The sequence below is a fragment of the Trachemys scripta genome, chromosome 1 (assembly GCF_013100865.1).
Source record: "Trachemys scripta elegans isolate TJP31775 chromosome 1, CAS_Tse_1.0, whole genome shotgun sequence".
Classification (NCBI taxonomy): Eukaryota; Metazoa; Chordata; order Testudines; family Emydidae; genus Trachemys; species Trachemys scripta.
Window position 1 is genome coordinate 168,374,475 of NC_048298.1, and position 15,471 is coordinate 168,389,945.

Sequence of the window (15,471 nt, forward strand, 5' to 3'; positions counted from 1 at the left end):
AGGGGAAATCCCAAGGAACCCCAGTGTACAAAATAAAGGAACCTGCTGCTATACCTTTTTTGGGGTGTAATTACTTCATCATACCTTACTGTGACGGGTTGGATCACAGAAACCCCCTTGGGAACGCCAACTGATGTGCCAAGACTACTTTTGCCCCTGCTTTTCCTGCCAGCTTGGGACTTCAGCACCCTGTCTTGTTGAGCCAGACACACCAGTCTGCTCCAACACAGACCCAGGGTCTGAACCACATGCCCCAAAGCTGCAGACTTAACTGAAAGCAGCTTACAGAAGTGTTCCTGTTTATAACACTCAGGTGCCCAACTCACAATGGAGTTTAAACCCCAAATAAATCTGTTTTACCCTGTATAAAGCTTATACAGGGTAAACTCATAAATTGTTCACCCTCTATAACACTGACAGAGAGATATGCACAGCTATTTCACCCCTCCCCCCCATCAGGTATTAATACATAATCTGGGTTAAATAATAAGTAAAAAAGTAATTTTATTAAATACAGAAAGTAGGATTTAAGTGGTTTCAAGTAATAGCAGACAGAACAAAGTGAATTACCAAGTAAAATAAAATAAAACACGCTAGTCTATGTTTTAAAAAAAACTAAATACAGATAAAACCTCACCAGTTCCAGTAAGCTTCCTTTTACAAACTAGTTTCCTTCTAGTCTGGGTCCAGAAATCACTCACACCCCATGTAGTTAATGTCCTTTGTTCCAGTTTCTTTTAGGTATCCTTGGGGGGTGGAGAGGCTACCTCTTTAGCCAACTGAAAACAAAATGGAGGGGTCTTTCAGGGGTTTAAGTTGACTTTCTCTTGCGGGTGGAAACCCAGTCTTCTCTCTTATGCAAAGTCCAGCTCCAAGATGGAGTTTTGGAGTCACATGGGCACAGCACATTTTCATGCATGACTGAGTTTTTTACCAGCCAAGCCACATTCCTGAAAAACTTCCGATGTGGATTGATGTCTTCAAGTTCATTGTTGGCTTAAGTGGTTCTTAACTGGGCACTTAATTTCCACATTTAACCAAATGCTTTACTGAGGCTATCAAGCAAGTATACGGCCAATATTCCTAACTTCAAGTACAAAAATAACACATGCATACAAATAGGAGGAATGTATTTAGTAGATTATTACCTTTGCATAGATATGTTACATGGCATATGTAGCATAAAACATATTTCAGTTATAATATATATACATTCATAAGCATAAAGACTTATGGAGTACATCGTCACACTTACCATCTGCTCACTCCTCCTTTGCCCCCTTGGAGCCCTCCCCCTCACTTCACAGAGCAGAGGAAATGCTATTTGGGTCCATGTGTAAGCCACATAGATGAACAGGAATGCTCCTTTTGAAATGCTCCCCTTTCCCATTTCACATCCCCAGTCCGAATATGGCTCTTCAAAATTGAACAGATTCATGCTATCTCTGGTTTTAATTTTTTTTAAATGCCACTATTTAATATTGCATTATACTTCACATGATACATGGTCTCTGCTCTACCACAGAGAAGTTATAGCCCTGTATCTTTGTCTAGCTAGTAGTGCATTACTACACATGAACTATACTCAGCATGAAGTTTAGGCCTCTTAAAAGAATGCTTGTGTTCTCACACATATACTGAAGTGACTGGCACAGCAGCCACTTGAAGCTGACATAGCAATATTCTTCCCTACACCTTGTGCTGATAAGTGTACACTTACTTACTCATTACCATAAATGAAAGGGACACACATGAATGTTAGGGTTATTTTCCCTGCATTGTTTGTATTTTTATTTCAGTTGTATTTTAACTGAATATGTAGCGTATCTTTTTTTCCACGTCTTCTGTTTATTGGGAAGAAATTCCAGCATAATTATTATTTACTGCAAGTGTTCACAATTTGTCACAAATGATAAATTATGTAAGGAAAAAGTCATCTTTTGATACCCATAGGTTGAACAGCTCAATTACTGTTGCCTAATGAACAGTTCAAGAGCAATGATGGCTCTACTTTTCCATTAAGCACTAGTTTTATTGGCATTGTTCTTTATTTAGTCAGTGTTTATAATGTACATTTCTTTCATACCGCATCTCCGTCTCAGTGAAATATTGTGCAAACTCTATCTTATTAAACACTAATTGCTTCAGAGTTTTAGCACTTTGGTTAGAAAAGCTGGCAGATGACAGTAGATCCCATAGCTGACTGTCTTCATAAAAGCAGAAGGTCATACATTTTTGGAAGTCTATAAAAATTCATTATTGCATTCAAATCCAATATATAAATCCCATGAACATGCACACATTAAAAAGATTTGAAATATTTATGAAAGTTAATTTTACTCCATCAATGTGTTCTTTGTAGAGACTCAGGCATTTGTTAACCTTAAAAACCATCATTTGTGAAAGCTTGTAACCCACACTGGCTATTGATTTAAATACATTTTTAAATACATTCATTGACCCATTCTAGTCTTCCTTTGTATTAAGAGTTGTAAGAGATTATTTGTAATTTCCAGTTACTGTGACTTGTCTAAACTGCTAACTGACTGTAATTTGTTATATTTGTAGTTTAAAACAAAGAGGGGATGAAAAATAAATATGCACTTAAGTCACATGTTGAGTTTTAACTGCTTGCACAGTTCTTATTGATGTCATCCACATGGGGTGAACATATGAACAGTTGCAATATTATGGCCCACTTATGGATACAACTCCTTAATAGTGGATTTCAGCATTAACTAGTGAAACAGTTATGGATGACATTTTATAAAGAAATATTATACTGTCCTGTTGTCTAGTATTGCTGTAACAGGAACACTGCATGTGGAGTTGGGGCTGGTTTGCTTATTTGATATTAGTATTGAAGAATTACAAAAAAATTACTTGGATTTCATTACAAATGCTTAAATTGTATTTTAAAGAGAGAGAGAATTCAAGGATGTGGAGAACAAAACAGCCTATCTCATCAAGTTAGAGACTGAGGAACCGATTTTGGCCCCTCTACATTCCCCGCCTCCCCTTAACCAGTCTGATTTCTGTCAGGTAGGGTGTTCTCATGTTATAAATTCTGCAGCTAGTGCATAAGTTAATCAATGATAATAAAATTTCATTAGTTTTTCGAACATGAATCAACTTTACTGGATTGTTGGAGATAGGTTTAATTTAGACTGAGACATAAAGCATATATCTGCATGAGAAAAATTAAGACAGGAGGAGACTGGGAAGTCTGTTCTGGTCCATCTTCCCCTCTAGACTTAACTGTTTAATTCCAAATATGGCTTTCCTCCAAATTTAAACCTTCTGGATTAAAATTTTCCAGGTCGGGTTTCTGACCGTTTTTCTGGAAAACTTGATTAAAACCACTTCAACAATTTTAGATTACAAAGGCTGTAAAATGATATACTTTTTTGGACATCCTTTATGCCTAAGAGGAATGGGGTAGAAAATCTGTTTTTATTTGACCAAGTTATAAAGGTTTAAAAACATTTTACATAATTAAATTCATCTGCAATTATTTTTTTACTAACTAGTTTTTTTTTTTAATAAAACAACCACCACCATTCAATTAGCACTGTGCATTAATTGAGTAGTTTCCAGTCTCTGAAAGTATGTACGGAGCCCTACTTGATTCCATACTATATCTGATTTCCATGAAATTGTTTCTGGATTTTCTATTCTATAAACAAACAAAAACAAACAAACACAAATTATGCATCAGGAAAAGTGTAGGACTGATATAACACATGTTAAAGTTCATCGCTCTCACTTTGCTTTTCAATGAATCCCATTCTTCAGCGTGTTATATATAGGCTTTCTCAGTCAGGGACTTTCATACTTGTTTATAAAGCACCTCTCACACACTGGATGCTATGGGCCAGATTCTGCCTGGCCTTTACACAGGTGTGCAAGGTGGGGGCAGAGCATAAAGAGCCTCTTGTGTGCCCCCCCATCCAGGCAGTATTGCAGCACCTGCACCTGGGGGGAAAAAAGAAAGTTCTCCATCCATATAACTCTGGATACATAGTACCCCAAAGGGCATGGGAGGGGGAAGGGAAGCTACAGGGCTACGGCTTTGTCCCCACTATATAACATATACGTCCAGCCATGCAGTAGGGGGGACTAACAGGAGTGTTCCCCCTGCATGTTCTGATCCAGACAGCCTTTTACTTTCCCATTACAGAATGTGTCTGGACATACTCTGGGTGGCAGTATGGTTTATGGGTTGTGTCTGAACGTCATAATCTTTTGGGGTCAGACTCTGATACTCTTACTCACACTGAGTTCCTGAGCAGAGCCACTGATTTCTATGGGCATTCTCATAAAGTACTTCTTCATTGTTGGTAAGGATATCAGAACCTGGTCCTTAGTGATGCTTAAAAAAGCTAAAAATTAGACAAGGTCCTCATACTGCAAATATCATATCAATGATCTATATCAAAATCTGGAGGTGTTTGGATTGTGTCAGATCCCTGAACTTCTTTCTGCATTCAGCTTTCAATTCAGATCAGGTCAACAGTCTTGTGGTCCATCTCTACCGTATTTATTTTAACTTCTACAGATCATTTTTCTTTATCTTCTCTTTCTATATTTTCATTTTTAGCACAGAAATTAAATAGTAGATACTGATTAAGTAGAGCTCTACAACAGCCTCTGAGATCTGACCTTTTCTAGAAGAAAAGACTTTGTGTATGTACAGTATATTACTAAAATACATTATTAATTTACTCTTGAACAAAAATCTGAATTAGTTAATCTTTTGTATAATTCTAAAGTTCACTGTTATAAAATCTATCAACCCTCCCATAATTACTTGAGAGCATTACTGCATCAGAAAATAGTAAGATCTAATTCAGATATTACTTGATTTTTAAGATGATTATGTGGCGAAAGCCTGATAATGCTTCAGAATTCTCCCGTGAGGCTGAGGTGTACATTGGTTTATGTTAGCTTACTTTTTCACTATGCTAGAACCATCTTTCTGTTTAATGCAGCCTGAGGATCACAAAATCCCCAGATACTGGCTTCTTGATTACAAGGAAGCAATTAGTAATGGAATCTAAATTTGTATTCCTTAACATGGAGGAATAAAAACCCTGTGAGAGCAATTTCTGTAGGTTGCCTTTCAAAAGAGAGTGCACCTTGAACCAACAACAACAACCTCTACTGTAAAAAGCTAATGTAGTATATTTTAAGCTATGCCCAGTAGAGTTGCCATACTTAAGGAAATATTAAAGTATCCATTTTAACCCCCTTTTTTCGATAAACGGTGATTTGGCCATTTTAAACTGGGTGAAGTGTGGCATTAAAGTTTTCAGACTATTTTATATTACCAACAAAACATCATTAATTTTGCGTGGCTAACTGATAATTTGAAAAGACAAGCTTAGGAATTTTTATAACTATTAAATATGTTTTTGAATAGTCTCCCAACTCAACCAACAGCTGCCTTATGGACAGAGCTAACACTCATGCAAGGCAGAATAATGGCGGATGTTCTCCTAGGAAAAATGTTTGCTGAATGTTATTTACCTTTCTCAACTGACAAAATGTTCCTAAAGTTATGAGTTAAAGTGATCAGAATATAGTACAACCGTATGAAAATATAAGAGAGAGACTCTTGGAAAACGCTTTATATTATGTTTACATGTATCAAGAATTTATAAAGAGTTTCTACATTATTCATAGACGTTATAAGATTTCTATGGACATGATTAGTTTGTGTTACACACTTTGTGTTACAGATGGTTTTGAACACTACATTTATCTTTTCAAATAAATAGAAGTGGAAGGTGTTACAAATAGTTATAAGCCGCAGTAACACACAAGCAGTTTACTTGTTGGACTCAACCATTTATTATAGCATCTATTAATCATTTGTTAATTATTTATAAACTATAAATGGAACCTTAACAAACTGTGACCAACTCCTGCAAAAAAGATATTTTCAGTACGACAGCTTCTGCAGCAAATATGCCCTCGGTTAAAAACCTACACATTGCAACATAGACCTGATCTGCCAAATCCTGAGGGCCCATACAAGTCAATTGAAAATCTCCCACTTACTTTAGAGGCCTAAGTCTTCACTGCAATTAATGGAAGCATTTCAGGAAAGAAATCATGTTCTGCAAAATACTTTTCAAACAGAAAATATCAAGACTGAAAAATATTAACTCTAGAATTGTTAAAATGGGGATGGAGTGGGAGAATGGCTAGATGCTTTTGAAGTATGAGGTAAAGATGTTATCTAGGCCCTCATCCAGCTGGGAAAGAAAACATCATAAACATGCCTCTGCAGTCCACGGAAACTGCATGTAATGTTTCAATGGTACAAAGTAGCCATAATGCTGGCTTTAACCAACTACTCAAATAAGCTATCTCAATGCCAACCTCTAGCACAAGGGATGTTTCCAGGAGAAAGGGGACATCCCTGGCTGCCAGAACAACCTTGGGTCTGTTCTAAATTATTCCTGAATGCTCAAAGCAGAGCTGTCAATGGACCAGTCCCTGGTTTTCTTTGCTTACCACCACTCCATCTCTTATGCATTGCCTAAAATTTACTCATAGAAAAGCAAGAAGAAAATAAGGTGAGTGTTTGAGAGTCTTTCTGACTATTCAGAAGAGGAAGGGCCCCATTCCTTCTTTGAGAAGTGGACAACTGGTATGCTATTCTTAGGGTTTGTCTACCTGAACAATTAGACTGCAGCATCTGGAATATGAATCTACCCTGCACTAGTCTGCTGAAGTCTAATTGTTCACGTGCATCCTACTGATGCATACTAACAGTTCATTACAGTGCTTTGTGTGCTTGACTTAGTAGCCTTGATAATGTTCTTTTAGTGTAGTTGCATGTGTGTATAACATAGCGTAGAGTGTTCCAATCTGCATGGGGAGCAGAATTGACAGATAGGACTTAGGCTGCCAGTAATCCCTATTTACTTTTTATGTTAGTGGCAGTCTGGGTGAAATGAAGAACTTGGCCTTCTTCAAAACACATGTGAGCTCATTAGTGTACAAAAAATTGAATGATGCAATGGTGTCCCATATTTTATATGTTAGGGATCAGAGTGTAAATTTGCTGTAAAAATGTAGATGGGTTCTTCTGTTGACCCATCAAAGAGAACAAGTCTCCTTGCAGGGATGAAGTGGGCTAACAAATATGAGGTAACACTTTTATGGTAATGAAATTGTGAGTTAGTCCTTTCATTGAATTCTTAGGTTATGATCACATAAAGGCTTGCTTACCTGAATAATTTTACCTGTGTACTAATCCCGTTAAACTGAATAGGACAACTTTTGTGCATGAATACTGTGGCTTTTGGTCTGTAGATTAAGTTTGTTATAAATGGGGATGTTTTACCAGTTTCTCATTATGTTTTGCTGTCCTTTGTAAATTAGTTCAGTATCGTTCCCCAAATAAGTAGCTGTTGTGTGGAAAATATAGTTCAAGAAGGATAATGAAATCTAATTTAGAATGGTGTCTTTCTCCACAGTGAATGGGATCATGAATGTATATGAAGTTGAACACAAATATAAATAGCCATTATCTGTCCAAATGCCATTATCTTTGTTTTCAAGATTTATTATTCAATGTAAACAAAGAGTATTCAACCTCTTCCATTGGTTGGAAGGGCATTGTTTTGGAACTATGGGAAAATTCTGAGCGTTGCTAGAACAATGTGCCCTTTTCTCTTTGTGAATAGTTGCTACTTCTCTGCATGCCCTTATTTTCTTACTGGCTTCAAAAATTGTATTTAAATGATATAGAAAGAATATCAGCCCCAGGAGAATTTTTCATTCTCCTTAGCATGTGCTAAAACTTTACTTTGTCCTGAAACTTCAACATTTTTATTATGATATGAAGTCTGTCTCCTTATTTGGATTTCTGTTGAATGGATCAATGTGTTTTCTCCATTACTAACTCTGTGTGAAAGCATTTCCCCCTCTTTCTTTATGTAGTCAGATTGGTTATAAATCCAGCCATATCCTTGCTTTCAGCTTTCTCTACAATACCTACTATTCTCAGAGTTGAGTGTTGTGATGTTTTCCAAGCCCTCAATTTTATTATCAAATCACCATAATCTTTTCTGAAACACTAAGAATTTTCTGCTTTAAGGGGCCTTAAAATCCTCTACAGAGAAGAATTCTTGCAATATTTTTTTCTAATTTAGAGTCTAAAGTTTTAATAGATTGCAGTACTTCCCCGTCTGGAGATTTCCAGCATGGATTTCAGCAATGAACAGATGAATTCTTGTAAAGTTCTCTTCAAAGCCAAACCTACAACAATTTATTCCATGGTATCCATTATTGGCCCTTTCTATATGATCAGGGAGGAGATAATGGCCTTGCAGACATCTAAGGGTGGGCATTTGTCTTAATCAGACTTTCTTTTCTCTCTCTCTCTCTCTCTCTCCCTTTTTTTCTTGTTTGGTAAGTTGTCTAGTCATCTTTACAGACATTGCATGTATAATTTGAAATAATAATCTTAGTTGCCTTTTAAGATTTATATAGACATTAAAAGACTGATTCACCGGTGCCGGCACCTTGTATAGCCATTGATACTTATGGAAAAGTTGGTATAAAATGCTGCCACTCTGATTTGTTGGTAATTTACAGCTACTTTAGACAAGTGGAAATGATTACACAAGATGCAGGGTGACCATGAATCAGATCACAAGACAGGAGATGGAGCTCTGTTCCCATGTGTCAGTGTCCATGAGGCCCCACCTCTCCCAGCGCCCCTCATCCTCCTAAGATTTTAAACATAACCTGAAGCAGAGCCTGAAGAGATATTGTGGTGAAGGAGTCATGTATCTGCATTTTTGATCTGCAATGTGATGAGTTGAGGAACCTGTCTATACAATTTGCATATTCTCGTTGATATTGTGAAGCTGTTTGTGTAATGTGTGTGCACTCTGGATAAAAAGTGCAGGAATGCTTGTGGGGCTGGAACACAAATATGGAGCAAAGTGGAGAGGGCAGAATGTAGCCTATATGTCTAAATGTCTTCCTTTTATAAAGTAATAACACAGCACTTTCCCATTAACTGAACATATTCATGATCTTTGGCATGTCACAGGAATGCAATAGGACCCCCAATGCACAGTACATCCTCAAACAGTACATCCTTAAAATTCCATTTGGACAGCATGGCCTTCCTATGTAACAAATGTGGTGGCAGGAAATGTCTAAATAATTACCTGGCGGGGGTGGAGGGGTGCAGTTTAGCTACAACTTTAATGAAGAGAGCTGAAAGCAGTCATGCTTGAAAAGCATTTCCAAAGCCATGTAGAGATAACCAGTAAAATGGCAAGTTCAGTATGCTTCGGTATACAAGATGCCTGATACAGATATTGGTAGACAGTGTTACTAGAGGTGTCTGAGTATTTAAAAAAAGAGGGAAAAAAGGGAGGGGGGGAACAGCAACAACAACCCACCACCTTTTCAATTCTTGAGGCTTCCCTTTGCAATCACCAGCACTCAGGTATTTGCTTCCTAGGAGTTATGAAACTGGATAAGGCCAGGGAAGTGCATGATTTGAAAATAAGCTTTATCAAGCTTAATTGTTTGTTTCAATGAAGCCTAAATTTAGTTCAGATAGAAAATTGGACAATGTTTTTTCCAGTTGTGGTCTATCTAAATGATTTGTGAGGCAGCTTTTATCATTGGTGGCATATGTGTCAGCCTTCAAGCAGTAGTTCTTCTTGCTACTTGTAACACAGTCCAGAACACTTAAGCATTGCAGAGATATTTTTAGAGGGAAAAAGAGCTTTCTGCACCCTGATGTGTGTGTTTATTATTTTTTTCCTATTTTGAACAAACTTTCACGTGATGCCTAAATTGGTCTGTGTGTCACACACAGGAGGACAAAATCAAACAGCAATGTGACCTAATAGATAAGAGCACACTGAGGTCTGCAAGCAGTCAAGAGATTTGGTATGAAAAAAATACATAATAATTTGAGCTGGTTGGAAAATGTTCTATATTCTGTGTTTTAAAAATAAAATGAAATGAATTTTTTAATCACATTTTTTTGAGAATTTTTATAGATTTTTTTTTTTTTTTTTAATGAAATAGAAACCAAAATTTTTGGTTTGGTTTTTGGGTTTTCATCAAATAAAAACCCAATAAATTTTCTCAAAAACCTTCATTTGTTGAAAAGCCATTTCTCATTGAAAAATATTTCAATGAAAAAATTGACTACCTATGAAATTCATATCTCCAGAAGAAATAAATAACACACAGTGTATATATAGGGTAAAATATGCAGTTGATGTAAGAGAGACAAGGTGGGTGAGGTAATATCTTTTATTGAAACAGCCTCTGTTGGTGAGAGAGACAAGCTAGAAGTTATGAATTTAAGCTCCCAAATTCTTCTTTTGAATGTGTTGTGCAGGTTTCCATTGAGGATGAGGACTGAGAGGTCAGATATAGAGTGATCGCTCTTTTATCATTTTCCTATGTGAGTTCATTAGAGAGTGTAATGATTGTCTGGTTTCACCTCACATAGTTGTTGTTAGGGTATTTAGTACATTGGATGAGGTACACCACATGTTGTGATAGACATGTATAGGATCCACGGATCTTGAAGATGTGTTGTGGGGGGTGTCAATCATTGTAGCAGTGGATATATCTGCAGGTTCTGCATCTGTTGTTCTGGCAGGGTCTGGTTCTGCTTTCAGTAGGTGTGTCCTGGTCTGTGGGGAGCTTGCTTCTGATGAGTTTGGAGAGGTTCAGGTTGGTGTTTGAAGTTCAGAAGTGGGGATTCAGGAAACATTTCTTTCAGAATTGGGTCCCTATCAAGTATTGGTTGTAGTTGTTTAATCAGTTCATAACTTTGCTAAACACTAAAGATTATGGACTGAGCAGAGACACTGGATTTATGTCTTATTACAACAATCTATGATCCATTAGCCCCCTTTTCCGATCCTATGACTACAGAGGTGTTAACAGGCCCCATTAGCTTGAATGGTCTCTTAGAATATGTGCTACTTATGCCAAACAATCTGTTCCACCTTGCATTTAGTTGTGACACTCAGAATACCTTTCCCAGACCTGAAGAAATGCTCTGAGTCAATCTCACCAAGAGAAGTTGGTCCAATAAAAGATGCTACCTCACCCACCTTGTGTCTCTAATATCCTGGGACCAATACAGCTACAACTACACTGCATACAGCTAATGTAAATCAGCTTAGCTCTACTGAAGCCAATGGAACTATGCTAGTTCACAGGAGCTAAATATCTGGTGCATCTTTAGCAACATAACCAAGCAGGCACAACCAATGCATTAAAGTTCACTTTCATCTTGTCTCCTTCATACTGTCTGAACTTATTTTTGTGTAACCAAATACTATAATTACTTATAGACAAGATGTAGGATAGGGACCGAGGACTGGAAGTGGAGGTGCAACAAGCAGATCTCAGTATGAACAAGTTTTAAGAACTGCTGTTCTAGGAGATTAAGGAGTTAATTCTAGCCTCTGCTTTGGGCCCTGTATGCTGCTGTGGCTGCTCATAAGGGCTGTATCACAGCTGTAAAGGGCTGAAGGAGGCCTTCCCCGGCACAAGAGCAGTAGAGGTCTGACAAAGTATTGCTCCCCTGCACCAGTTCCAATGTAGGAAACTTGCCAGGGGGTGCTCTAATTAATATGGAGGCTGAAATGGCTTCTATAGCAGCCCAGAATCTGGGCAGCAAGAAGTTAATGTAAAGCCAAATTTGCCCCTCCTCCTCTTGTACATACCTTCTATTTCTAAATACTTTGGCTATTTATTGAATCAGTAAGACTGAAGTTTAGCTCTATTCAGTATACAATCACTGATGCTGCTCTCACCTTTTAAAAGGGAGATAATTCTTTCCTACTTAATAAGGGTGTTGTGAGAATAAAATCATTGAATTACTGCAATACTCAGATACTAGTAATGAGGACCACAGGAATACTTTGATAGATATTCTACAAGTGGAAATGATTCAGAAATATTTAATTTTGAAATCTATTGTTCATGGGAGGTATATTGGACTATTCTTACCTTCGTGGATCTGAGTTATGTGTTTGTTCTGCAAGAGGAAATGATGGAATAACAAGCACTGAAAGCATTGTAATACAGCTCTCTGCTCTACTTCAGGTATTTATGATGTTGCCAAATCTAGCAGTAGAATCACAAAGCCCTAAATTCAGAGCTTAAGAAGTAAAGCCAACAAAACTATCCAATACCTTGATTTACCACTGAATACTTTTTAAAAAAGTAATTTTTAGGTTAAACATTATTTTGGCTAATGAATTAAGAATGTAAGTGTGTATCCAAGATATATATATATATAAACTGTGTGTATAAATATATATATTTAAAATGTGAGTACACATTTTAAATATTTTTTTTATAACATTTTAATAAAAATCCATAGCTAAAATTGAGACTTTGAATATGCAGACGAGTACTTCATTACTTGCAGAAAATGGTAACTGAAATGCAGGTCTGGTATAGGCAGACTATACTCTCTGTTTACATAGGAGCAATCTAAAGCAGAAGGAACTACCCATTGTTTAGGAAAAACTTGAGTTACTATTAGTAACTTCTGGGCAAACATTAATTCTCTTGTCCCCAAATGATCATATGATTATTGGGATTTACCCACTGTTTAGTAATGCTCTGAAAGATAAAATTATCTTTTATATCAAACACATGACAGACTGGAAAAAAACTTCAGTAGAAATATAAACTAACATATTTTAAAAGTAAGTATGAATACATAAATCAAAATATTTATGAAGGACCCATATTAAAAAACTGTATTATTTTCTAGTTAGGGGGAAAACACACACAGTTTTGCAAACATTTTTAATAGATTAAAATTTGAAAGTCACCCTCACTCATTGCTCCAAAAGAGCTCAAATCTGTTGTTCTTCATAGAATTTTTCAAAGCATTTCAGTAAAGCTTTGTTAAATATGAACTATTCAAATTAAGATATGATTATGACCTATTTTTCAGGATCATATTTTTGCAAAAGCTATTGGGAGCACCAAACAGGCATGTTACTTTTGTACTATGCAGCAAACAAATAATATGTTTAATTTTTTCCCAGTATTTCAGCAGTATAAGGAATCAGCCAAAATCAGGAATCAGGAGGGAGGGATAGCTCAGTGGTTTGAGCATTGGCCTGCTAAAGCCAGGGTTGTGATTTCAATCCTTGAGAGGGCCTTTGAGACATCTGGGGCAAAATCAGTACTTGATCCTGCTTGTGAAGGCAGGGGGCTGGACTTGATGACCTTTCAGGGTCCCTTCTTGAAAGGTCATCTCTCTATAGGTATATCTCTCTATATTATTATTATTATTATCCTGTATCTACCCACAGGTAGAATGTTACTACAACCAACCCTATACTATATATGGTGTTCTGCTAGTGAAATGTAGTACATGATCAGAGAAAAGACACCAGTGTATTATAGATCATGAAAGTGTATTATTCTTAAAACTGTCAGTCTGATGATGTGTTGTGCAAATAGCCTGCTGATATAAGTACTGGAGTGGAGCAGCTAGGATTCATTCTGAACAATGAAGCACAAGTATTTTATTTTAACTCATAGTTTCAGGAGAAGAAGATGATTAGATTGGTCATTGATTAGCTCATCATGAGGTTGTTTGAACTGATGTGTGTCTCTTCCCCTGCCATCAAGTTCAATCTTGTCACCAGTGGAATATTTTAAGAATGTTAGAAAAATACATTGTCATAAATTCAATAAAAAGTAATTGCAAGAATTTCCCTGAGTGTCTCATTCAAGAGAAAAAAGAAATGACAGCATAGTTAATTAATCTCAAGCATAAGCTGCAGAGATGACTTTTACACAACATGATTCAGCGGTATGACTCAAAAGATATCAGCCATTTCAAGTTTTATTTTCAAAATCAATTTGGTCACTAGCTTACCAGCTAATTAAATGAGGGCCAATTATGAGCCAGACAAAATACATCCAAAATCAATAAATATCTTCTTGCCCCGCCCCCTTCACCCCACCTGCATGAAGGGGAATAGATTAAAAAAAATAAACCCAAGTGACACTTGCAGACTGAAATTTTATATGCCAGGTTACTATTGTGATTTTTTGTACCGCCAATCTTCCTTTTAAAAAAAGAGGGAGGAGGGGTGATATTGAAACAGATATTCTGTTTCAGTCCTTACAGGTGAAATGAAAGGTTAGATGCTTATTATGTAACAACAATAAAACCCTCATGAAATAGAACTTTAAAAATGTATTTAAGATTGCTAAATGATTGAAACCTAGACCTGGGTTAATCATTATAATTATTAATTTAAATGAAGAGATATACATTAAAGCTTGCATAGTTGGATTCAGATTCCAAAGGTTGAGAATGATCAGATCTCAGATGAAAATGAATCCAAAGACCTTACTTTCTAGAACAGCTATATTGTAGAGCACACTTGAGAGTGGATTTCTGATAATGGAAGCTGTTTTCTCACAAGCTCAGAGAGAGGACCACTCTTAGGCCTTTAATTCATCTTGAATCGTCATTTAGACCTGTGCAAAGTGGGTGCAAAATACAATTATTGTGATTGGGTTGAGTTTTATTGCATTTGTGAATGACCTGAACAAGATGCAAAGCAGTGGAGAGCAAGGGGAAAGTAATTCTGTCATGTCAAAATCACCGCATAGGGTAGTACATTAACAGATTACCAATTAATGGGCAATTTAGCTGAAGGTGTTTTAATTACTACGTCTTTCTTTCTTTTTTCCTCTGCTTTCTATATCTGAGTTTTTTCAAAATCCTTCAGTGATGGGTTGCATATCTAGGAGAATGGAAGAGGAAAGTGAGGGGAGTGAGTGATGCAGTAGGGGACTCCATGGAGCTCATTTGGATGCTCTCAGGTGCCATCTAATCCACTGGAGGTCAATGTGAATGTTTCCTTGCCTTACCCAAGTCAAAACTGACCTCACAAGCAAAAATTAAGGGACTGTTCACCCATTGGTACTTGTGTCTTGAGTAACTCTTCCACCTCCCCACCCAAAAGAAATTTCCTTAAGTAGACCGTTTATCAAACTGTCAGTCTGGCTGACAGAGATGTTTGTTTCAGTGATTTCTGCCATCATCAAAGCAACATTGTGGGGAACGATGCACCAAAATTGGGAGAGTCCGGGTTTGGTCAGGTGAAAAGGCAGAATATCCAGTCTGTTGCTTTTCCCTGAGAATTTTGCATTATACCCAGTACTGGTAGTATATCATGGGGAGGATTAGGGAAAATCACCCTCTGGTTCACTATAAGTTTCAGAGTAACAGCCGTGTTAGTCTGTATCCGCAAAAAGAAGAACAGGAGTACTTGTGGCACCTTAGAGACTAACAAATTTATTAGAGCATAAGCTTTCGTGGACTACAGCCCAAAGAAGTGGGCTGTAGTCCACGAAAGCTTATGCTCTAATAAATTTGTTAGTCTCTAAGGTGCCACAAGTACTCCTGTTCTT